The sequence below is a fragment of the Muntiacus reevesi genome, chromosome 13 (assembly GCF_963930625.1).
Source record: "Muntiacus reevesi chromosome 13, mMunRee1.1, whole genome shotgun sequence".
Classification (NCBI taxonomy): domain Eukaryota; kingdom Metazoa; phylum Chordata; class Mammalia; order Artiodactyla; family Cervidae; genus Muntiacus; species Muntiacus reevesi.
The window spans coordinates 26,308,213-26,332,619 of NC_089261.1; positions in this window are offsets into that span (position 1 = coordinate 26,308,213).

Below are 24,407 nucleotides of genomic sequence, written 5' to 3' on the forward strand. Positions count from 1 at the left end.
ATACCCACAAGAAGGCTATGTGTTTTCTTTATGCAATTTTCTCTGTCCATTCTCTATTATATATAATAAAAGATTACATTAAAAAGAAAAAATCTCACATAATAAACAAGCATGTTCACATTTGTTCCATAAATTCTAAAGCTGCACTTAAAAAAATCCTGTGATTCTCTATTGATGATGTGCTTAGAATGTGTTTAAAAAGAGACAATTTTGCAAGCAAAGATGACGAAAATGGAAATCTAAGTTAAGAATGTAGCGTGCATAGTTCTATAAGTTGCAAAATAGTAAAAAGAAGAGTGTGTGTGAGTTTGTGTGTGTGTGTGATCATTCTGGCAAAAGCTCCCAGTAGGAAAGAGTAGTTAACTATTGTGCTGCATGTATTTCTAGTCTCAAGGCGATTTATTTATTTACGGTGTTTTGTCTTGATCAGAAATATCACATGAGCATATTTGATGAGCCTGGTTTCCTGATGTACAGGGCAAGAGCTGTTAATATAAAATACAAATGTAAAATTTGAGCAGCTTCATTTACTAAAAGAAGAACTCTTTATTTAAATCAATATATAAACAGCTTTGGGAATAGAAGTATAAATAGAAACAAAATCTGTGGACGTAAATAAATAAGGATGAGTAAATGCTATGAATATTAATCAGGGCATTTCCAGGAGTAGCTGCGGAATATTCAGCCAGTTATTTTCCTTTCCTAGCTATAAAATGGGAATATACAAGAGTATCAACCGTGAAAGGACATCCTGAGCATTCAGTTAGATGATGCAGTTTCGAACGTATGGTAGTTATTCTTTGAAAAACTCCCTGGTCATCCTGATACATGTTCCTAGAACGAAAGATGAGCCGGAGGGAAAGTAAATTTCTACTCAGGAGGTAGACAGGGCTGTTACGTTAGTGCAGACAAGTTGCTGTTCAGTCACTAAGTTGGGTCCAACTTTTTGCAGCCTCATGGACTGCAGCATGCCAGGCTTCCCTGTCCTTCACTATCTCCCAGAGTTTGCTCAAATTCATGTGCATTGAGTCAGTGATACTATCTAACCATCTCTTCTTCTGCCATCTCCTCCTCCTTTTGCCCTCAATCTTTCCCAGCATCAGGGTCTTTTCCAGTGAGTTTGCTCTTCGCATCGGGTGGCCAAAGTATTGGTGCTTCAGCTTCAGTATCAGTGCTTCCAATGAATATTCAGGGTTGATTTCTCTTAGGGTTAACTGATTTCATCTCCTTGCAGTGCAAAGGACTCTCCAGAGTCTTCTCCAGAACCACAGTTCAAAAGTATCAGTTCTTCAGTGCTCAGCCTTCTTTATGGTCAACACTCACATCCATACGTGACTACTGGAAAAACCATAGCTTTGACTATACAGAACTTTGTCAGCAAAGTGATTGCTCTGCTTTTTACTACACTGTCTAGAGTGCAGGTAAAAGAGTGATCCAGATGCAGGAGGTAAAAGAGGCAAGACTTGATGTCCAAGTAAGTAGCACTGGGAGCCATGGATATTGAGAATGACGTCAGGAGGAATCAGACTTGGGTCATGGGAGAGTGAATTTAATTGTAGATTTATTACATTTGAGATACCTAAGTACTATTTAGAATATGATATTTGTGAAGCACTTGGGAAATGAGCATCAGTTCAGGAGAAAAGCTGAGGTGCAGCATCAGATTTCAGTGCATGATGGCAACTCCAGGAGTGGAAGTGATCCTTAGGGGTAGTCTGCAGAAGAAAGAAGCAGAGGAGTGACCAAGAATAGGGCTCAGTGCAAACACATCTGAGGACAGGAGGAATGGGAAAGGAGCCAGATGAGCAGAAGGATAATCCAGAAATCAAAGAAAGGAAGAAATTTAAGAGGTGGGTGGTCACAGCGTCAAAGCTCCTAGAGAATCCGACAGGATTTTAACCGAAGTTAAAACATGGCATTTGGTCATTAGAAAGTCAATGGGGACCTTCAGAACATCCGGTTAACAAAACTCTGATTTGAGAAGATCCATGTACCTCAATGTTCAAAGCAGCACCATGTACAGTAGCCATGACATGGAAGCAACCTAAGTGTCCATTCACAGATAAATAATAAACAAGATGTAGTACATATATACAATGGAATACTACTCAGCCATAAAAATGAAATATTGCCATTTGCAGGAACATGGATGGTTCTAGAGATTATCTTACTGAGAGAAGTATGTTAGATGGAGAAAGACAAATACTATAGAATGTCACTTATATGTGGAAACTAAAACATGACAGAAATGAACTCATTTACAAAACAGAAACAGACTCACAGACATATTAAACACACTATGGTTACCAAAGGGGTTGGGAAAATAGGAGTTTGGGATTAGCAGATACAAACTACGTAGAAAATAAACAAGTCCGTACAGTATAGACAGGGAATGATATTCAATATCTTGTAAAAAACTATAATGAAAAAGAATATATTATATTCAGTATATATGTATGTATGTATGTATACACACCGAATCATTTACTGCACCCCAGAAGCTAACACAACATTGTTAATCAACTGTACTTTAAGAAAAAATCATGTCCAGTAAGATCTCAAAAAAACCCCCGAAACAACCCCACATCAATTTAATTAGAGAATACTAGGGATGGAAACCAGAGAAGGCAATGGCACTCCACTCCAGTACTCTTGCCTGGAAAATCCCATGGATGGAGGAGCCTGGTGGGCTGCAGTCCATGGGGTCACGAAGAGTTGGACATCACTGAGCGACTTCACTTTCACTTTTCACTTTCACGCATTGGAGAAGGAAATGGCAACCCACTCCAGTGTTCTTGCCAGGAGAATCCCAGGGACGGTGGAGCCTGGTGGGCTGCATCTATGGGGTCGCACAGAGTCGGACACGACTGAAGCGACTTAGCAGCAGCAGTAGCAGCAGGGAGGGAAACCAGGCTCATTAAGGCTGAGGAGTGAACAGAAGAATGGGCAATTGGGTTGCCCCAGATGGAGGGTGATACCAGCTTGAAGCGACGCTGCAAGGACAGAAGAGTTTATTTAGCTCAGAGTCAGGTGGAGCCTCACTCTGTGCCTGAAGAGAAGGGTGTGCTTCAGGAATGATGAAGAAGAGAATAAACATAAGGGTATCAGCGGGGGGATAACACAGGAAAAAAATAGGTATTTTGTTTTTCTCCAAAGTAGAGATGTGTACCACTGTAGATGTGTCTATAATTGGAGGATGGGGAAGTAGAGGGACATTTTGGCTTGATGATCTGTATTTTCCCTTCAAGGGAGAAAGCAGAAATAATGGATTTTGTGAGTGGTGAATTTGTACAAATTGGGAGCAGCCATCCAGAAACACATAGAGAAACAGTGTCTTATCCATCTTCAGGGTGAGCTACATGCCTTCTTTCTCAGAAGACGGGGGTGGGTATTTTGGCCCCTGGGGTCCATTTTCACCTCCTGATTTCAGGAAATGCCTTTTATGAACTCTTTGGAGAAAACAGGATTAAAGAAAATGGGCTGGTGCTGCGAGGGCCTATTGCCCTAGGGTTTCAGTGCTTTATAGATGTAACTAAAAATTCCACTTCTGAAAATATGCCAATGCTAAACTCAGGAAAAGCGAAATGCATTTGTTGACAAAACTGATTGTGAGACGCTTTAATTTGGAAAATATTTTGGAGTAAGGATTTCCTTTCTGGTCCCTTCAGAGGTAATAGAGACAGATCTGAGACATCTTCCCCCACGCTCTGGAACAAGGCTGAAATGCTTTCATCATTAATTGGATTGTGGTCGGGTTAACAAAGAATGCATTTTGGTGCTCTCTCTCTCTCTCTCTCTCTCTGTGTGTCTTCTCTCTCTTTAGAAAAGGCATATGGCCCAACTTTACTATTCATTAGACATTTTGCTTCATCCATTAACTTTGCTCATAAAATCTTTCTAACATTCTGAAAATGAGACAAATATGCATTCTCCACACTCCCCTCCCCCATCTCCATGTTTCTTTCCCTTCCAGAATTACAGCTTCCTTTCAGTTCAATCCTATTTACAGTGTCTTCCTCCTTCCTCAGAAAGCCTTTCTCAGTGATCAATGCAAAGAAATAGAGGCAAACAATAGAATGGGAAAGACTAGAGATCTCTACAAGAAAATTAGAGCTACCAAGGAAACATTTCATGCAAAGATGGGCACAATAAAGGACAGAAATGGTATGGACCTAACAGAAGCAGAAGATAAGAAGAGGTGGCAAGAATACACAGAAAAGCTATACAAAGAAGATCTTCATGACCCAGATAACCACAATGGTGTGATCACTCACCTACAGCCAGACATCCTAGAATGTGAAGTCAAGTGTGCCTTAGGAAGCATCACTATGAATGAAACTAGTGGAGGTGATGGAATTCCAGTTGAGTTGTTTCAAATCCTGAAAGATGATGCTGTGAAAGTGCTGCACTCGATATGCCAGCAAATTTGGAAAACTCAGCAATGGCCACAGGACTGGTAAAAGTCAGTTTTCATTCCAGTCCCAAAGAAAAGCAATGCCAAAGAATGCTCAAATTACTGCACAATTGCGCTCATCTCACACACTAGCAAATTAATGCTCAAAATTCTCCAGGTCAGGCTTCAACAGTATGTGAACCATGAACTTCTAGATGTTCAAGCTGGATTTAGAAAAGGCAGAGGAACTAGAGATCAAAATGCCAACATCTACTGTATCATCGAAAAAGCAAGAGACTTCCAGAAAAACATCTACTTCTGCTTTATTGACTATGCCAAAGCCTTTGTGTGGATCAAAATTAACTGTGGAAAATTCTGAAAGAGATGGGAATACCAGCTGACCTGTCTCCTGAGAAATCTGTATGCAGGTCAAGAAGCAACAGTTAGAACTGGACATGGAACAACAGACTGGTCCTAATAGGGAAAGGAGTACATTAAGGCTATATATTGTCACCCTGCTTATTTAACTTATATGGGGAGTACATCATGTGAAATGCCGTACTGGATGAAGCACAGCTGGAATCAAGATTGCTGGGAGAAATATCAATAACCTCAGATAAGCAGATGACACCACCTTTATGGCAGAAAGTGAAGAAGAACTCAAGAGCCTCTTGATGAAAGTGAAAGAGGAGAGTGAAAAAGTTGGCTTAAAACTCACCATTCAGAAAATGAAGATTGTGGCATCTGGTCCCATAACTTGATGGCAAATAGATGGGGAAACAGTGGAAACAGTGAGAGACTTTATTTTTTGGGCTCCAAAATCACTGCAGATGGTGAGTGCAGGCATGAAATTAAAAGGCGCTTATTCTTTGGAAGAAAAGTTATGACCAACCTAGACAGCATATTAAAAAGCAGAGACATTACTTTGTCCACAAAGGTCCATCTAATCAAGGCTATGGTTTTTCCAGTGGTCATGTATGGATGTGAGAGTTGGACTACAAAGAAAGCTGAGCACCAAAGAATTGATGCTTTTGAACTGTGGTGTTGGAGAAGACTCTTGAGAGTCCTTGGACTACAAAGAGATCCAACCAGTCCATCCTAAAGGAAATCAGCCCTGAATATTCATTGGAAGGACTGATGTTGAAGCTGACACTCCAATACTTTGGCCACCTGTTGAGAAGAACTGTCTCATTTGAAAAGACACTGATACTGGGAAAGATTGAAGCCAGGAGGAGAAGGGGACAACAGAGGATGAGATGGTTGGATGGCATCAGCGACTCAATGGACATGAGCTTGAGTAAAGTCCGGGAACTGGTGATGGACGGGGAGGCCTGGTGTGCTGCAGTCCATGGGGTTGCAAAGAGTGGGACACGACTGAGTGACTGAAATGAGCTCAACCTCCTTTGGACACTGTACATCTTTGCAGCTCTGGTGTCTAGAAAAGGGGATGGTGCTCCAAGTTGAATTCAACTCAGCCTATAGATTTTAGAATTTAACCATTTCTGGGCAGGGCCAACCACTCCAGTATACCTGCCTGGAGATTCCCAGGGACAGAGGCACCTGGAGGGCTACAGTCCATAGGGTCACACAAAGTCAGACACGACTGAAGTGATTTAGCATGCACGCTTAGGAAAGTACAAAAAAGCATCAAGAGAGGGTAAAAGATGGGTGAGATGAGAAATAGATGGGTCTCCCACCTCGAATATGAGAAAGAATGTTGAAAGAGGACTGTCCTCTAGTTTGGGCTGTTTTCCGCTAGAGAAGCAGGTGGGTCTAAGGTCCAGAGACAATCACCTACCAGGTTCTGGGGGAATCTAAATAGGGCAGGTTGGGGAGATGGAAGAAACAGAATCATGAAGGAGATGAGCTTTTGCATTTCAGAGCACCAAGCAGAAAAGCACCATTCGGACACTTAACACCTATAAAATATCTCATTAAAAATAAAATCATCCTCTAAGCATGCAAAAGCATGGGTATCCTTCCCACCAAACCTGCAGACTGTTAGGTTCTCATCACTCTTCCAGTCTGTGCTGTGGTTTGGCCATATTTTATATTTCATCTGCACTAAATAATCCTTGTGTGTATAGAATTTCTGCCCCAAGTTATTCCAAGGAAAATCTAGAGATCACACTGAATGAAGTGACTTAATGAAAGTTTCTCATCCCATCCCATTCTCACCTTGATGCCTTTTTTTCTAATCCCCAGTAATTAAGTCCTCTGAGCAGATTTTTGCACATTTCCAGAAACTTCCTATGCATAGGCTAGAACATATATAATATGGGTATTCTTCCTTTTTAAAAAATTGAAGTAGAGTTGATTTATGGACTTTCCTGGTGGCTCAGTGGTAAATAATCTGCCTGTAATGCAGGAGCCACAGGAGACACGGGTTAGATCCTTGGGTCAGGAAGATCCCCTGGAAGATGGCATGGCAACCCACTCCAGTATTCTTGCCTGGAGAATCCCATGAACAGAGGAGCCTGGTGGCTATACTTCATGGGGTCATGAAGAGTTAGATGCAATTGAAGTGACTTAGCAGGCAGGCAGGCATAGTTGACTTACAATGTTGTGTTAATTTCTGCTGTATGGCAAAGTGACTCAGTTAATGTATATATATAAGCTTTAATATGCTTTTCATTATGATTTATTGTAGGATATTAAATATAGTTCTCTGTGATATAAAGTGGATATCCTTTCTTTAGAAGCACAAAATAGAATCATACGTATATCTCATTGCCACCCACATATATTTGAGCAATCTATCTTGGCTATTTTTTCTGTTAATAACAGATCTACTTCATTTTCGTGAACATTTTTTTCACTGGCTGTATGTCAAGGGGCTTCTCATTGTTGGACATTACTTTGTTGGGAACAAAAACCAACTTCAAGGGAATCCACTTAAAACTAACTCCCGCAAGTCGTGCAGTACAGCCAAAAAACAAACCAAAACAAAGACCGAATAAAAAACACAAAACAAGCAAAACTAAGCCCTAGATTTTAGAGTTAACAGAGGAAAAATTTGAAAAATAAAACCACAATCTGTTAAAATAGGTTTATTCTCTAACAGAAACATCAGCGATAATTGCAATTATGCAGGAGTACTTAGAGGAAACAGATTAAGAGTCACTTGTTTGGGCAGAAGTTTTCTCATGGAATTTTACATTAGCATGAGTTAAAATGCTTCACTTGGTGTTGATTTGTCCAGTGGGATCTTTAAAAGGATCTTTTTTACAGAGATATTTAGAGTTTCATCTCTCTCCCTAAGGGATTCTCAGGATTCTCTGTGGTTGAAGTTGTTATCTTTTGAGTCACTCATCATGCTAGCATCTGGGTCCTTTCTCTCTTCTTCAGCAAGACCAGTTCTAAGCTCACCAAGGTGCTCTGTAGGAATCAAATGGCATCACTTACGCTAACTTCATGAAACCCTGTGTCTTTTGCATGATTTTTCCCTTCACTTTCAATGAACTTGCATGGCATTTGCACTGTAGCATAGATATTTTAAACAAAGATAGAAACGATGTCATGAGTAAGGATGGAGTCTAGCATCACACGGGGTCAGATGCTGGAGGAGGAATTCCTTTCATAAGTGGTTGATTCACCAGTGAATATTTTCCTCTTATGAGGATGTTCGCTTCAGAAATCTGGGGATTCAGATATTTACAAAACATGGATCTAGGTACCTGAACAAGTTTCCCAGTCCTAAACTAGTGGACATTTAGGATATTTCCAGATACTTGCACTTATGAATAAACATTTTTGTCCTCATATCTTTGTAAATTAGGGCAACCTTTCCCAAAGCGTACATCCTAATTCTGGAAATGTGAGGGTTAGATCAAGACACATGCATTAAAAATTTTGGTGGATATCATCAAATTACTGGACAGCATTCAGACACTGTCTCATCAACCTTATATCATAGCACCTTTTTCTCACATTATCAACTGCACCCATGTATTACCAGTCTTAAATTTTGTAAGACTCAGAGGTTAAGAAAATGATTTCTATTGTTTTGAACTTCTTTTTAATCATTTCAAATGTTCCAGTCCTATCTATATGGTTTAGGAGGTACATATGTCACATTCTGTGCAAAAGAGCTGATTTTTGGCTTGATACAGCACTCAGAAGAAAATTTAAATTATAAAGTTTTTACTGTATATGTGCCAAATATTGTGACTTTTTCCTTATTATCAATACTAAGCTTGACTAATCCACACCCAAGAAAACAGGCAACACTTTTGCTCATGCCTTGTATACTAACCTCTCTTGCCCACTCACAGACTCCCCTCCAGCCATTCCCCCCTCTCTCTCCTGACTCATCCATCTTTCCCATTCTTCCCAATCTTTACTATCAGCCCACAGATGTGCTGTTATCCAATCTTAAAAAAAATAAATAAATAAAGCTCCATGGACCCTATACTCCCCTCTAGCTATGGCCCCATTTCTTGCTTCCCCCTTTCTTCAAAGTTCCTAGAAATTATCGTTCCCACTGGCTGTCTCCAATTTCCTGCTTTATTCAGTCTGAAACCTTCACCCTACATGCCTACTGAACATCCACATGAAGATGTCAAGGAGCTAGTTGGATATACACGTCCGGGGTTTAAGCCAGAGGCAGATGAGATTCTCTTGGGAGTCATCATCAAAGAGATGGCCATCAGTGCCACAAGAACAGATGGGACCACCCAGGGAGCAGGGTCTAGGATCTGTGTACTCTCCTGTTTACTATCCAGGGGAAGAGGAGCCCAGCCAAACACACTGAGAGAGCAGCTGGTGAGGTGGGAGGGAAAAGCGGTGTGGTTTCCTGGAGGCCGAGGGAAAATCAAGTTTAAGGAGAAGTACGTTCTGACCCGGGTCACATACCAACAAGAGATCAAGAAGCATGAAGACTCAGTCATTGATTTAATGTGTAGAGGCCCTTAGGGACCTTGATGGAGTGTCTCAGAGTGCAGGTGGTGGGGCTGCAAGTAGCCCAGTGAAATCCATTTCCAACTCCTGGTGTCTGGAATATAAAAGAGTAAATCTGTATTGTTTTGATTACCACTAGGCCTGTGGAAATTTGTTATAGCAGCAAGGGGAAACTCATACCTATGATCTCAATGTGCCATGAAAGAAGGACTTGACTAAGTCCTCTGCAACTGGTAAAAAATACAATATAGATATTGCGATAGCTATAAATACAGACATGTAGATAATTTTATCAGCTGCAGAGGACTCAGTCATATCCTAACTCTCTCTGTTCATCTATCTATCAATTCGCCCATCCATCCATCCATCAACCATCTATTCATCTCTCCATCTATCAGTCAGCTGTCTATCTCTCCATCCATCCATCCATCCATCAATCATCTATCTGTCCATTCATCAGTTCGTTATCCATCTATCAGTCAATCATCTATCTGTCCATCCATCTATCCACTTATCTACTTACCTATCATCTATCTGTAAATCTTACCCTCCATCCTTCCATCCATCAGACATCTAACTGAAATGACACAAAATCCAACTCTGCTCATTTTCACTGCCACCCACTGGTCCAGACTCCCTGTATCTCTCACCTTTGTTATTATAGTAGGTTCCTTACTGGTTCCAGTGCTTCTGCTCTTACTGACTCCCTCAGCTTGTTGTCCATATTGAGGCCAGAATGACCCTATAAAAAAACAGGATCACTGCCTGTCGCTCCTCTCCTCTGGAATTTCCCACCTCACTTGGAGTGAAAGCCGAAGTCCCTAGGGATCGCTGAGGTCATTTGTGGTCCTGCTCCTCTAAGCTCTTCGGCTTCCTCTCCTGCTACTGGCCACTTTGCTTCTCCTGCTCCAGTCTCCACACAACAGGCCACGTTTGCCCTCCCACAGCAAGCCTTTGCCCTTGCTGTTCCCTCAGCCTGGGATGCTCTTCTGATAGTCACCTGGCTTGTTTCCCTTCTCTCCTTAAACTTTCTGCTCAAATGCATTAGATCTCTTCTGGAATCACTGTCCAAAGTTCCAGCCTGTAAACCCAACACTCTCTATCTTCCCTCGTCGCATTATTCTTTCTGTAACCTTGTCACTATCTAACACCCTGTATCTATTAACTATTGATCTTATTTAACATCAGTGTCCACCCATCAGGTTAGTTCAGGAAGACAGCCTTTTTTGTTGTATCTCTCTCACTGCTGTGTCCTCAGTGTTGGCAACAGTATTGCCACACGGTAGGTGCAGAGTAAATATTTTCTGAGTGAAATGAGTGGATGAAATTGTAATTTATAAATTGGGTTTATAAACAAAGTATTGGTCATGATAATAGATTAGAAGTTTCTTTCCTTTAGGATAAAAAATGAGATGATGCATCAATGGACTTTTGTGAGCTTAGCACCCCAGTGTGCTAAAAAAAATCAAATAAAGAAATGTCCTATGTTTTTTCGTACATTCTTCTTTTAATGTAGCATCAAGAATACAGTTATTTGGGGAAGCTGGAAAATTCAAACACTTTGATCGTGATCCATTCATTGATTTTTCAAGAAGACCTTTAGGTGGGATTTTGACTGTGTTTGATGTACCTGATTAGAAAGCAAAGGCTCCCTCACCTAAATTTGTTTTAAAAGCCCAGTTCTCTGTGTGGATGCTCACAGAAGTGTATCCTACAGACTTCAATGGGTTCATCCAAGGATCAGGTTTTGTTCAACGGGAGGGAAACAGCATCCCCTGGATTTTGAGAGCACATAGGTTCAACACTTTTGGGTTTGATATGAACAAACATACACGCCCACTCACACACATGCTGTCTTCAGCTCACTCCCATTGCTTGGCTAACATAACTTTAGAGTCAGCCCTCTCCAATCTTGAGGGTGGGACGTGTCTTCCTCCATCCTGACTTAGAGATATTCCTAGCCAGGGCATAGTATGGGTAACTTTTGGCAGGATCCTACATTTTTCACTCTGTAGATTGATGTGGTCATGGAGTAAAGACCCCAGTTTTGAAGACAGCAATGCTCCAAGTAGTCTACAAGCATCCTGCACAAAGATGGATTTTCTTTATGAGACGCCTTCACGATGGGCCACTGAGAATCTGGTACCTAATACTTATGCATAATCAATTCAGCACCATCATCTTAACTTTAGCTACTCCACACGCTATTACACAAGTAAGTACTCTGTCCAGTAGTACACTCCAACTCAGACACAGATAAGATATTTTCAAGTTATGGCATTTCTCAGGAGACTCTCTTTTCACAAGGAAATCTCTTCCATGGTCCAATTCCTAATTCCACAGAGTAATTCCATAGGGGTGACTTCTAACTTATCTTGCATCTTTATAGAAAAAAACAAGCAGAGTCCATAATGTTTGCTTCAAGGAGTTGGGCACCATGCAAATGAAAACCCTTCAACATTCCCAATGAATCCCAATCCCAATGAACACTCCTTTCTGGAGTGTTTTTTGACTTTCAGGTTGAATTTGCATTTGCTGCACTTGTGAACAATTTGATTGCTCATTTCAAGAGCGTATCACAAAATCTTTTTTCTTAAAGTACAGAATTCTACAAAATTAAATTCTTTCATAAGAGCCATGAGTGTTGAGCAATACTGATAAATTTGATTTAAATATTGTAGCTAACCATGATGGAATATTTAGTGTTTATCACACACTGTTCTAAGAGCTTTATACATATTATTTCATTTAATTTTCAAGCAACATCTGAGAGTCGACTATTATTTTTATTCCCAACCTAACAGATTAGGGAAATAAAAGTTCAGAGAGTATAAGTAACACGCATAAGGTCATATGCTAAAAAGTACTGGAGACATTGAGGTTTTTTTTTTTTTTAATGCATAGTCATATTTAAAAGAAACTGGCCAAAAAAATCACCATTTAGTACTGCAATAATAATGGTCTCAGACAAGAATCATCAACAGATGCTAAAACAAGTGGATGAAAGTTTGGTGAGAAACAGTGTTATTTATGTAGTTTCAAAGTATCCTCCTCATAAGATATTTATTACTTAGAAAGGAAAATATAGTAACTTTACAGTAGAGAAATCTGGTCAACCTCACCTTAAAGTTGCCTTATTCATTCATCCAGCATTTACTCCCTGCCTCAGAGGACATAAAGCTGAATAAAACACTGTCCTTGACTCAAAAAGTCATTGAGAGTAACAATCAATCATCTCTACATTTCTTCTGCTGTAAAGGATGTTTGAGGTCAAGCCAACTTTCATTACTTGTTGAAAAGATTAAAAGAGTAGGTGTGAAGGGTGGGGGCCAATGCTTGTAGAATGAGGTTGCGTAATGAACGTGTTGTGTGTCTTTACTCCCACCAGGCACAAGTTGGAACCTGGAGAAAAAATCCAGTGAAGTCATGTTTATGTCAAGTCCTTTTCCTGTGAGGAGTTAAGCAAACAAAACTTCTCCATTAAGCCAAGAACTGTCCCTCCACAAGACACTCACATTCACAAAGAATTCCACCTTCTTCCCACCTATAAAATATAAAGATTACTAACAAGAACTATACTTTATTCTTTATACTTTATTAATGAGAACTATACTTTATACACATAAAGAAAGCTGAGTGCCGAGGAATTGATGCCTCTGAAATGTGGTGTTGGAGAAGACTCTTGAGAGTCACTTGGATAGCAAGGAGATCAAACCAGTCAACCCTAAAGGAAATCAGTCCTGAATATTCATTGGAAGGTCTGATGCTGAAGCTGAAACTCCAATTCTTCGGCCACCTGATGTGAAGACCTGATTCATTGGAAAAGACTGAGACACTAGGAAAGATTGAAGGCAGGAGGAGAAGGGGACGACAGAGGATGAAATGTTTGGATGGCATCACTGACTCGATAGACATGAGCTTGAGCAAGCTCCAGGAGTTGGTGATAGACAGGGAAGCCTGCTGTGCTGCAGTCCATGAAGTCGCAAAGAGTTAGACACAGCTAAGTGACTGAACTGAACTGATAACTTTATTCATCTTTGTGTCTTGACAACACTGCACAGGGCATTCAGTGTACTATAGACTTCATGAGCATTTTTGAATGAACTGATTATGAAACTCCTAGCACTCTCTTAGTCTGAATCTATCTTCTTAATGACAAAAAGTTTGTTGTGGTGGAAATTCGGATATCAGTCATTATCTGATATTTTACTACTATAGTAAAGTTGAATCCAAGAAATTGATTTTTATTTAAAAATGCAGAGAAAGAGCCTACATTAGGCTATTAACAGAGCAAGATGCTTTTCAACTGTATTCTGTGAAACCAAAAGATGCTTTTGGAGGACACTAAGTCATTCTGTCTGGGTATTTCATTAGTGGAATTAATGCTCCATATTTTAAGTGTTTTGCAAGTCCAGTTTCTAAGCCAGTTTTTTCTCACCTTCTGTTTTCAAATTAGCTTCTCAGGTTAGATTGTGTTCCTCTGTGGCTTTCATTTATAAACACCTCCTAAGTGCTGACTCATTTCTTTAGGGAGTTAATGTTTACTGAATGCCCATTCTGCCGCAGGCGTGTACTGGATACTGTGGGAAATGTCAGTAAAACAAGGCAAACCTGCTCACAGGAGGCTTAAAATCAGGAGGAAAAGACATTGGATAAGTATTGGCCACTATGAGAGCATCAGGCCAGGGAGGAGGCATGGGAAACACCCAGGGGAGAGATCCAGTCACTGCTCCTCAGGGGACTCAGGGACTCCTCAGAGATAAAGAAACTAACAATAATCATGATGGTAGGAGGAGAAGGAAAGAAGGAGAAAGGATAGGAGGAGAAGGAGAAGGAGAAAAGAAGTTGCCACTGTTTCATCTGAGCAGAAAAAAAATGAGCTTCAGCATCAGACAAACCCAGTTTCCAATCCTAGGTTTTCTTCTTACTAAGGGTGGTACCTTTATACAAATTAATGTGTCTGGGTCTTAATTTCCTCATCTTTCAAAGAGGAAGGACAATACCTTTTTTTTTTTTTTTTTTAGAGAATTCTCATAAGAAATAAGGGATTGATTACTTAAAATTTTAAAACCTAAAAAATGTCTTTGAAAAGGATAGTTGATCAAAATATCAGGTTAACGGCTGCCTCTCCTTCTTGCTCCCAATTCCCAGGAGTTATGGGGAAGTATGATTATATATATAATTAGTTTTAAATCTTAAGGTCTGTGGAGTACAAGAATGGTGCCAACAGTAGAAGAGAAAATTTCAAAGGTACTTAAAAATAAGAACTCAGATTGGGTGAAGCAGAGTTAGCCAGCATCCCATATGCCACCAGGAGACACTGGCTGCAAAGGATGGCAGAGGTTAGATGCCTTCCATAGAACCCAAATGTGGCTGGAAGGCAGGGACTGAGGCAGAGAATGGAACTAAATATGGGCCAGAGTTCCTGTGTTGTTTGGTGGGTGAAGTTATTGATTGCTATTAGATATTAATAAAAATATAAAATTGAAGTATGATTAAATTTTTAAATTATCTCTAGAAAAATATAGCCAGTATGTATGGCTAGCATAACAGTTTGTTGAAAGAAGTATATGGAATAAATAAACCAGCTCAGTTTTTTAAAAACAGGATGAATGGAAAAGAGGCAACATGAACTAAACAGAAACGTCTATGCATGTAGAAAAATCATGATATAAACACTATTGAGCCAATTCTCCCTAAAAAAAGAAAAGTTACATCAACTTGGATGAAAAGAGACACTCAGCTACATGCTGTTTACAAACAACACATTATAGATTTAAAAAGTATGAAAATAGAAGAATGTAATAAGAATGTATCATTAACACTGGGCAAGTAAAGTCTAAGTTAGAGTCTAGAGAAGAAAATGTCAAATTATCAAAGGTGTATGTAACTATTAAGCAAATGTGACAACCACAAAGTTTTATGCCCCAAAACTTATGGGCCAATCTTGTGTATGAATATAAACATAAATTTCCTAGACAAATATCAGTAAACTGAGTCAGCAGCACATTAAAAGCATAACATATCAAGTCACAGTTGACTTTATCCCAGAAGTCTTTAAAATAATGAAAGAAATAAAAGAAAGAAATAGAAAATTAAATATGAACAGTGTATCTTTTTTTTTTTTAAATATGCTGCTGCTAAGTCACTTCAGTCATGTCCTACTCTGTGCAACCCCATGGACTACAGCACACCAGGCCTCCTTGTCCATCACCAACTCCTGGAGTTTATTCAAATTCATGAGTCGGTGATACCATCCAACCATCCAATCCTCTGTTGTCCCCTTCTTCTCCTGCCTTCAATCTTTCCCAGCATCAGGATCTTTTTCAAATGAGTCAACTCTTCACATCAGGTGGCCAAAGTATTGGAGTTTCAGCTTCAGCATCAGTCCTTCCAGTGAATATTCAGGACTGATTTCCTTTAGGATGGACTAGTTGAATCTCCTTGCTGTCCAAGGGACTCTCAAGAGTCTTCTCCAACACCACAGTTCAAAAGCATCAATTCTTCAGCACTCAGCTTTCTTTATAGTCCAACTCTCACATCCATACATGACTACTGGAAAAACCATAGCCTTGACTAGATGGACCTTTGTTGGCAGAGTAATGTCTCTGCTTTTTAATATGCTGTCTAGGTTGGTCATAACTTTCCTTACAAGGAGTAAGCATCTTTTAATTTCATGGCTGCAGCCACCATCTGCAGTGATTTTGGAGGTCTCAAAAATTAAGTCTGCCACTGTTTGCACTGTTTCCCCATCTATTTGTCATGTAGTATAGATTTTAAGTATAGATTTGCAAAAGAAACCCATAGAAATTCTAAGGTAAAAAAATATATTGATTGGGCAAAACATTTAATGGATGGAATGGAGAGCAGATCAGACCCAGTTGAAGATAGAATTACAGAATTGGAAGATAAAGCTGAGGATATACTCACAATATGCAACAGAGGAAAACGGGTAGGAAATGTAAAGACGGAGGTAGAATTGTGGGATCTGCTGGCACATACGCAGGGATGAGAGCTTAGTCTGATGTGACTTTCCCTTCTTTTATCTTGCTCAAGTCACCCAACCTCCTGTCTGCTCTTTTCCTCATTCCAACCTCTCTGCACTTCGTTTCAATGAGATATTTCCTGTGTCTAGGTTTCTCTTCTGCCTCTTCACTGGAATCATTTCCATTTTACAGGTATCAGCTAAATACCACTTAATTCGTCCAACAATATTTTGTATGTGCCTACGTTGGGTCCAGGCACTGCAGATCCAGATCTAGAGAGAGTTCTTATTCTCATGCAGCTCACACTTACAATTTGGAGGGGGAGTGCAGAGCAGATAAGACACAGGATGTAAATTTAGAAGAACACGTTGATTCGTGATGAGTGAATGAAGCAAATAAAACAGGACCTTTTCAGGGAGGTCTTCTTTGCCTATCTGATGATAAAGTGGCCCCTCTATTCTCTATGACATTTGTCACTTTACTATGCCTATTGAATATTACCTTAATACCTGATAATTCAGCTCCCCGAGAACACTGGAGAACAGAGACTTCGCTCCTCTATTGGCGTCTGTATCCCCAGAACTAAGAATGCACTATGTACTAGTCTAACAGTGGAATTTTCAAACCAGTAAATGAATTTCAGTGGCTCTCAGATGAAAGTACTGGCTTTAGGAAGCTAAATTTTAGCCTAAGCATCTCTTGAACCATTCATCCCCCACACACCACCCCCACCCCCCGCCCCGCTCCCCGCCCTAATGGCCAGTGCAGTGCTGGTAAGATGTATAAGAGCCAGCTCTTCAGGAAAACAAAGCAATGGAAAAAATAAGTAGATTTGCAGTGTTTGCCAGTTTCCCTGATGGCTCAGTGGTAAAGGATCTGCCTACAATGTAGGAGACCTGGGTTCAATTCTTGGGTTGGGAAGTCCCTGGAGAAGGAAATGGTAACCCACTCTAGTATTCTTGCCTAGGGAAATCCCATGGAACTTAGTGGGATACAGTCCAGGGGATCGCAAAAGATTTGGGCACGATTTAGCAACTAACAAAAAAATGATGTAAACACTCCCATCACAGTAAATTTCAAGATACCAACTTGACATCAGCAGTTAGAATTGGGAAAATATACCCTGCAGCCCTGCATTACACAGCATTTCCTCCCTATGAATAAAGCAGATGTGATGAACCTCAAGAGCATAGATCAGGGACTTCCCTGGTCGTCCAGAGGTTAAGACTTTGCCTTGCAATGCAGGGAACATGGGTTCAATCCCTGGTCAGAAACTAAGATGCCACATGCCATGGAGCAATTAGGCCTTTGGACCACAACTACTTAGCCTGCGTGCTAAGCTCCTGCATGATGCAACACAGATCCCTCATACCGCAATTCAGGCCCAATGCAGCTAGACAGTTTTGTTGTTTTTTTAAATAGCAGTAATAAAACATTTTTAAAAAGAGCATAGGGCATAGTAAAATGGATTAAATAATTAGGAACTCATAAACTTCAAGGATCTATCACCTTTGTTTCTAACATGAGGTAAAAGTATCAGTCGTTCAGACCTGTCCAACTCTTTGCGATCCCATGGACTATAGCCCACCAGATTCCTTTGTCCATGGGATTTCCCATGGACAATACTGGAGTGGGTTGCCACTTCCTTCTCCAGGGGATCTTCATGACTCAGGGATCGAACCAGCATCTCCTGCACTGCAGGTGGATTCTTTGCAATCTGAGCCACCAGGGAAGCCCCTGTTTCTAGCATACTTTATTTAATTGTAAATATATACTTTAGCTTTTAATAATGGCTATGTTTAATAACAGGCTCACGAAATTCCTGAAAAGTAATCATCGGTCCTCATGGGCCAGTTTGAACAGTATCCATCACACCACTGCCTAACGTTGAGAATTAGGAAGGGGAAAAGGCCAGGTAGTTAGCCCTCTCCTATGGTTTAATATCAAATCACAGGAGGTGCCTTCATTCACTCACACAGGGAAAGGCAAACACCAAAAGGCACATTTGAATACAGAGGAGGGGTACACTTTGCCATTCGATTGTACTAATGTATTCAATCAGCAAAACCTCCTTTTATGAGTCACATCCTTGCAGAATCTGAGATAAATGGGCTCCAGAATCCCAGCTAATTCAGCTAATAGGAATGCAAACACTGATCTAAATTGAGGCCCAGAGAACGGTCTCTTACATCTTCCTCGCCCCAGGGGGGATGAATGGGAAAGATTACTTGTGGATTATAATTGCTTAAAATAGGTTGTGATGTAAAAATCTAATCCCGTCTCCTTTTCAATAGTAAAGTTCTACAGACAGAGAAATTATGCTTAATGCCAGTGTCTTGAAGGTAAAAAGAAAATTCTGTTCTCCCTTTGGGGGAAGAGAAAGGACATCTTTTTAGAGCTGTCAGAATTCACAAGCCATAATAAATTATTCTTTTTCATTACTGACTTATTAAGCAGACTGCTTGGTGTAATGGCAGAAAATTTCTGTTTAATTTTCAGAGTATTAGACTACTGTGATTCTTGATCTGAAATCAACTCGAGTTATTTAAAAAAAGAATGTATTTAATGTCATGCGTTAGGGTCTGTCTTTACTAAATTCTTCCCAGTGCAGGGTTGAAGCATTTATGTAATATGGTCACTGTTTGGCTGGAAGCCAGGCATTAGCCATGTTCTTGGGACAGTTTCTTTTAGGAGTGCACCCCTCATCTCCAAGGCTCCGCTCTTACAGTGATTGGCAGGTAGATAGATCACTTATAAAATACTAAAAGCGTGTCCAAAAATCCCAAGCCAGAGAGTCCTAGGAGCCAAAGAATTCTCATTTTCCCTGGAATTAAAATCATTTTACTCCAATGATTCTAATTGTGATATTTGGCCACCTGATGCGATGAGCCAGCTCACTGAAAAATACTCTAATGCTAGGAAAGAATGAGGGCAGGAGGAGAAGGGTGTGACAGAGGGTGAGATGGTTGGACAGCATCATCGACCCAATGGATATGAGTTTGAACAAACTCTGGGAGATAGTGAAGGACAAGAATGCCTAGGGTGTTGCAGTCAATGGAGTCTCAAAAAGTTGGATACAACACAGCAACTGAATGACAACAATTCTGTTACTGTCATCATTTCTGCTGATGAGGTGGTCTCAAACTGACTTTTCTTCATTCTACTCACAGATCTTGTATTAAACAGCATTTACCAAGCTCTTCTGAGGGAATGCTCCAGCCCTCCAGGAGGTTTATAAATATCCTGGGGAAGACAACTGTATACAGGAGATCCAGAGGACATACGAGCTGTACCGGGCAGGTGTGGGAAAGCTTGGAGGAACATCAGTGATCCATACACCCCATGAGGGTCTGTCGGTGTTCACCCACCAGGTTGGTTGCTGCTGTCTTTATGGAATTTATGGAATTTACCTGAAATGAAAACTATAAATAAATCTGGTGGCGTATTTCCTTTCATAATGAGTTATGACTATATTTTCCTGAACTGGCAGATTTATGTTATGTTGGCCTGGCGTGCTGCGATTCATGGGGTCGCAAAGAGTCGGACACAATGGAGCGACTGAACTGAACTGAACTGAATCTCTCCATCGTGTCTGACTCTTTGTGACCCCATGGATTTTAGCCCGCCAGGTTCTTCTGACCCCGGGATCCTCCAGGCGAGAATACTGTAGTGGGTTGCCATTTCCTTCTCCAGGGGATCTTCCCAATCCATGGATCAAACCTGGGTCTCCCTGTGTTGCAGGAAGATTCTTTACTATCTAAGCCACCAGGGAACCATTTAGTAATTAGGTGCTACCATATTTCAGATAATATAATTTCTACTGAAGCTCATTTTGTAAATCAACCTCTAAATTTGCAGAAATTGGTCAGGTGTAAACTAAGTGTATGATAGTCAAGTGGGACTCTTTTTTTTTTTTGGAGTATAATTGCTTTTTTATGTTGTGTTGGTGTCTGCTGTATAATAAAGTTAATCAGCTCTATGTGTACATCATCTCCTCCCTCTTGGACCTCCCTCTAACCCCTCTATCCCACCCCTCTAGGTCATCACAGAACGCTGAGCTGAGCTCCCTATGCTGTCCAGTAGCTTCCCGTCAGCTCTCTGTTTCACACATGGTCGTGTATATATGTCAACGCTACTCTCTCTGTTCATCCCACCCTCTCCTTCCCCCACTGTGTTCACATGTCTATTCTCTACATCTGTATCTCTATTCCTGCCTGGAAATAGGTTTATCTGTATTATTTTTTTAGATTCCACACATAAGCATTAAGGAAGTTGGGACTTTTAATCACATACTAAATATCTCCTTTATGCACATGAATATTCAACTTTCCCTGATTTAGTTGGCCAAATAGTCCTCTATGGTGATCTGCTCATGAAATCTATATTGGGTTGGCCAAAAAGTTTGAAAATCTTATGGAAAAACCCAAAAAACTTTTTGGCCAACCCGATATCTTATACATGGTGCTCTTTTTTAAAAAACTGAAGCATAGAAAAAAAAAAGAAAAAAAAAAACTGAAGCATAGTTGATTCACAATCTTGTGTTAATTTCTACTGTACAGCAAACTGATTCAGCTATATGATAAAGAAGATGTGGTACATATAAACAATGGCATTCTTGTCAGCCACAATGCTGCTTTTTATTACAAGGGCCACACCGAAGATAAACACCACCCATTCTCCATGAGGAGAGAGAATGTCTTGATCACTGCTGACCCCTCACCACCTAGAAGCAAGCCTAGCACACAGGGAACATTCAAGAAGTGAACACTGAGTGAGCAAGACTGGCTGGGTGCCCACTTACCAGCAACATGCATCCAATGGAAGTAGCTGGGCCATCCACAAATAAATTAATTCAGGTAAAGATAAATGCTTTGGAGAAAATAAAATGGGGTTGAAAGACACATCACGCTGGGAGGTGGGGTGGGTCAGGAGGTGTGTGCATGAATTCTTGAGGGGTACACTTGGCTGAGTCCCGACTAACCACAAGAGCCAGTTCTGTGAGCTAGACTTTGAGGAAGGGTGGGGACAGCAACCAACATGGCACCTGGAGGGGGGAGCATGAAAGCCAAGTTGAGTGCACGAGAGTTGGGCAGGGCCCAGGGCATGCAGGGCTCTGCAGCTGCTTAGTAAGGAGTTTGGATTTTCTTCTAAAAGAATTAATGAGCTGCCAAGAGTTTAAGCAAGTCCAACGACATGAACTGAATTTTAGAAAGACCCCACTGGTGGCAGAGTTAGGAGGACCAGAGGTTAGGAAGGGAAACCAGGAGGCCCTGAGATTCTGACTGTCCTCTAGGCAAGAGATGACCCAGCTGGAACTTGAGTGGACGTGGACATGAATAAAAGTGGTGCCCTTGGAACATATTTTGGAGGCTGAAACAACAGGTCTTCCTGACTGGCTGGATATGGGTGAGTGGGTGGGGATGAGCTAATATCAAGAGTGTCACCTGTATTTTTGGCACATATAGGACTGGTGGATGAACTTGCCATGATGGGGCATGAGGAAGACAGAGATAAGAGCAAGTTTGGGGAAGCGATGGATGAGGAAGGACGAATCGTCTTGCCTATGGAATGGTTTTGTGTTTACCCTTTTCTACCTCTGACCAGCATGATTCCTTGGGATGGAACCACCTACTCATTGGCCCATGGCTGGCCTCTCAAGATGGTGCCAGGAAACACAACACTCAGTCCTCAAGGAAAGAGAGGAGTTTCTTGCCAAAGAATTCCAGGCCATTTCAGAGGAGGTGAGGTTTGTTTGAATAAAACCCAGTTCTCCTGGGTTGCCACCATCTGTCTGTTCCCCAGGAGCCCCGCCCCCGCGGACACCTGGGTGTCGTGGACTTGGGGTAGGTGGTCCAGTTTGCAGATGGTGGAGAAGGGGTAGGAATTGTATTCACAAAACCCAGTGATCCAGAAAACCATTGTGAGGCAGGATTTTCAATTTCAACAAGGGTTGGGGGGGAAATTAAAGGGTGGTGTGTTGTGGAGAGGGGGGAGAAGCAGAAACAAAAATAACAAGGCCATTAATCTTTCATTAAGTTAAAGGGATGAAAAGGAACTGCTTTAAAGTATCATTCTTCCCCAGCACCACAAGCATGTTGCCCCCCGCTGACTTCAAAGGCCCTGATGAGAAGTTGGTTAATGTTGTTGGCACAATATCAGGCCGTGGTTTACTTTTGCTTAAGTATGATCTTTTCTTTTCTGTTTTTTTTTTTTTTTTTCCTTCTCAACAAAGAAAGCGTCAGGGTCGGGCACTCTGATGGGAGGAGGCCCACCACGTAAAAGATGCCTTTGTGTTGTGTGCAGAGGCCTTCCTGAGGCTGCCTCTGCCAACACACGCTGTTTGCACACTCTTTGTCACAGACCCGAGAAACCACTACCACACGCCACACGCACAAGTCTGCCAGAAAGAGCAGAGAGAATAAGATCATTGTCTTCACTCACTCTCTACTTTCCACTTCTGGAGTGTCAGGCCCGGTCCCCGACTTGGCTTCTGGGTTCCCGGTTGCCCTGATGGAGATGCAGTTTGCAAGAGAGCGTTGCTTTTCCAGCATCTCCCACCTGTTCAGTGCTTTTCAGCCCCGTATCTCTCACCTGCTTGGGGGCTGCGGGGAGGGAGCTTTGCTACTTTGGGAGGCTGTATTTGTCTTCAAGGTAGCACTGTTTACACTGAAAGCAAAGCTAATTGGTGGTGAGCGACAGGGTTTTGTGGTTAGGCCCTGGCTCTGTGTTGGCAGCTGCTGAGTGTTGAAGGCAAGCTATCCTATCTGGCAAGCGCAAAAGCCCCAGGGCCAAGGGAGAATGAGGAGGGGGTGTCTGAGAGAGTCTGATGACCTGCTTGAAATCACCTTTGCTGGAAGCCCACCAGAGGGCTCCTGCTATATGGGAAAGTTGTTTCAAAGCCTTCTATTTTGTTTTCATGAGAAAAGCAGGGAGAATAGGAAGGAAACCAGTTGATGTCTTTTAAGAAAGATGCTTCAGGGACTTCCCTGGTGGTCCAGTGGTTAAGACTTCGCCTTCCAATGCAGAGGGTGAAGTTTGATCCTTGGTTGGGAAACTAAAATTCCAAATGTCTGGGGCCCCAAAACCTAAAACATAGAAAAACCAGAAGCAATATTGTAACAAATTCAACAAAGACTTTTCAAACGGTCCATATCAGGAAAAAAAAAAAAAAAAAAACCTCAAAAAAAGAGAAAGATGCTGTAAATTTGATTCTCTAAGTGCCATGCTTGTTGGGTGTCATCACAGGTAAGGGTTATGTCTTTCAGACCTAGAGGGAGGTGACCAAGGGTCACCTGGTGTTCCCGGGACTGTTCCAGAATACACAGAATGAACAGTCTCTGCCATCCTTGCAGTCTGCTTTCTTAAGCACCTTCACCCCGCACAAAAGATTTTTGCAGTCAGATTAAGCCAGGTTGGATTCTGGCTCTATAGTTACCCCTATAGATGCTGAGTAAGCTTCTCACGTGCCGTCTCCTATTCTCCACTTGGTAAAGTGACAGTAACTGTCTCCCAGGGCGACTACGAGGGCTTATGGGGACAAAGGGCATGAAAGCGCCCAGCATCTACACAGGATTCAGTGAGGGCTGCTGGTTCCCACCGCCATCACAGACATGGACTGTGTCTGCCGTTCGTCCATGGGAAACGGCACAGGCAATGTTAGCTTTGCCAAAAAATATTTACTTTAGTGAAAGAGAGGGAGGTGACGGCTTATTTTTTTAAAACATCACACATAGAGGTTTAAACAGGATTTCGTAACAGCCTCTTTCTGCATAAAGAATCAGACAGGGCAACTCAGGGAAGTAGAAATAATTTATGGGAAAGGGAGGGGAGGCACAGAGGTAGATTCTTCCACGGAGCCTAGGGATGTGGCTTCGGAGCGTCGGTCACTTGGGAACTACGTGATATGAGGCAAGTTCCTCGCAGGGCTTTCTTGTAAATGTGTAGACAGAGGACAGGGCACCTGCACACAGCACCCACTCAGGGTGAGCGGTTCACATCATCACCATCTTTATTTAGTAAGACAGACTTGACCCAGCCTAGACCCTTAGGAGCAGAGATCTCCTAATTTGGAGTTATACAAGAGGTGTGGATTATTATTAATATTTTTAAATGTTTAAATATTTTCAATT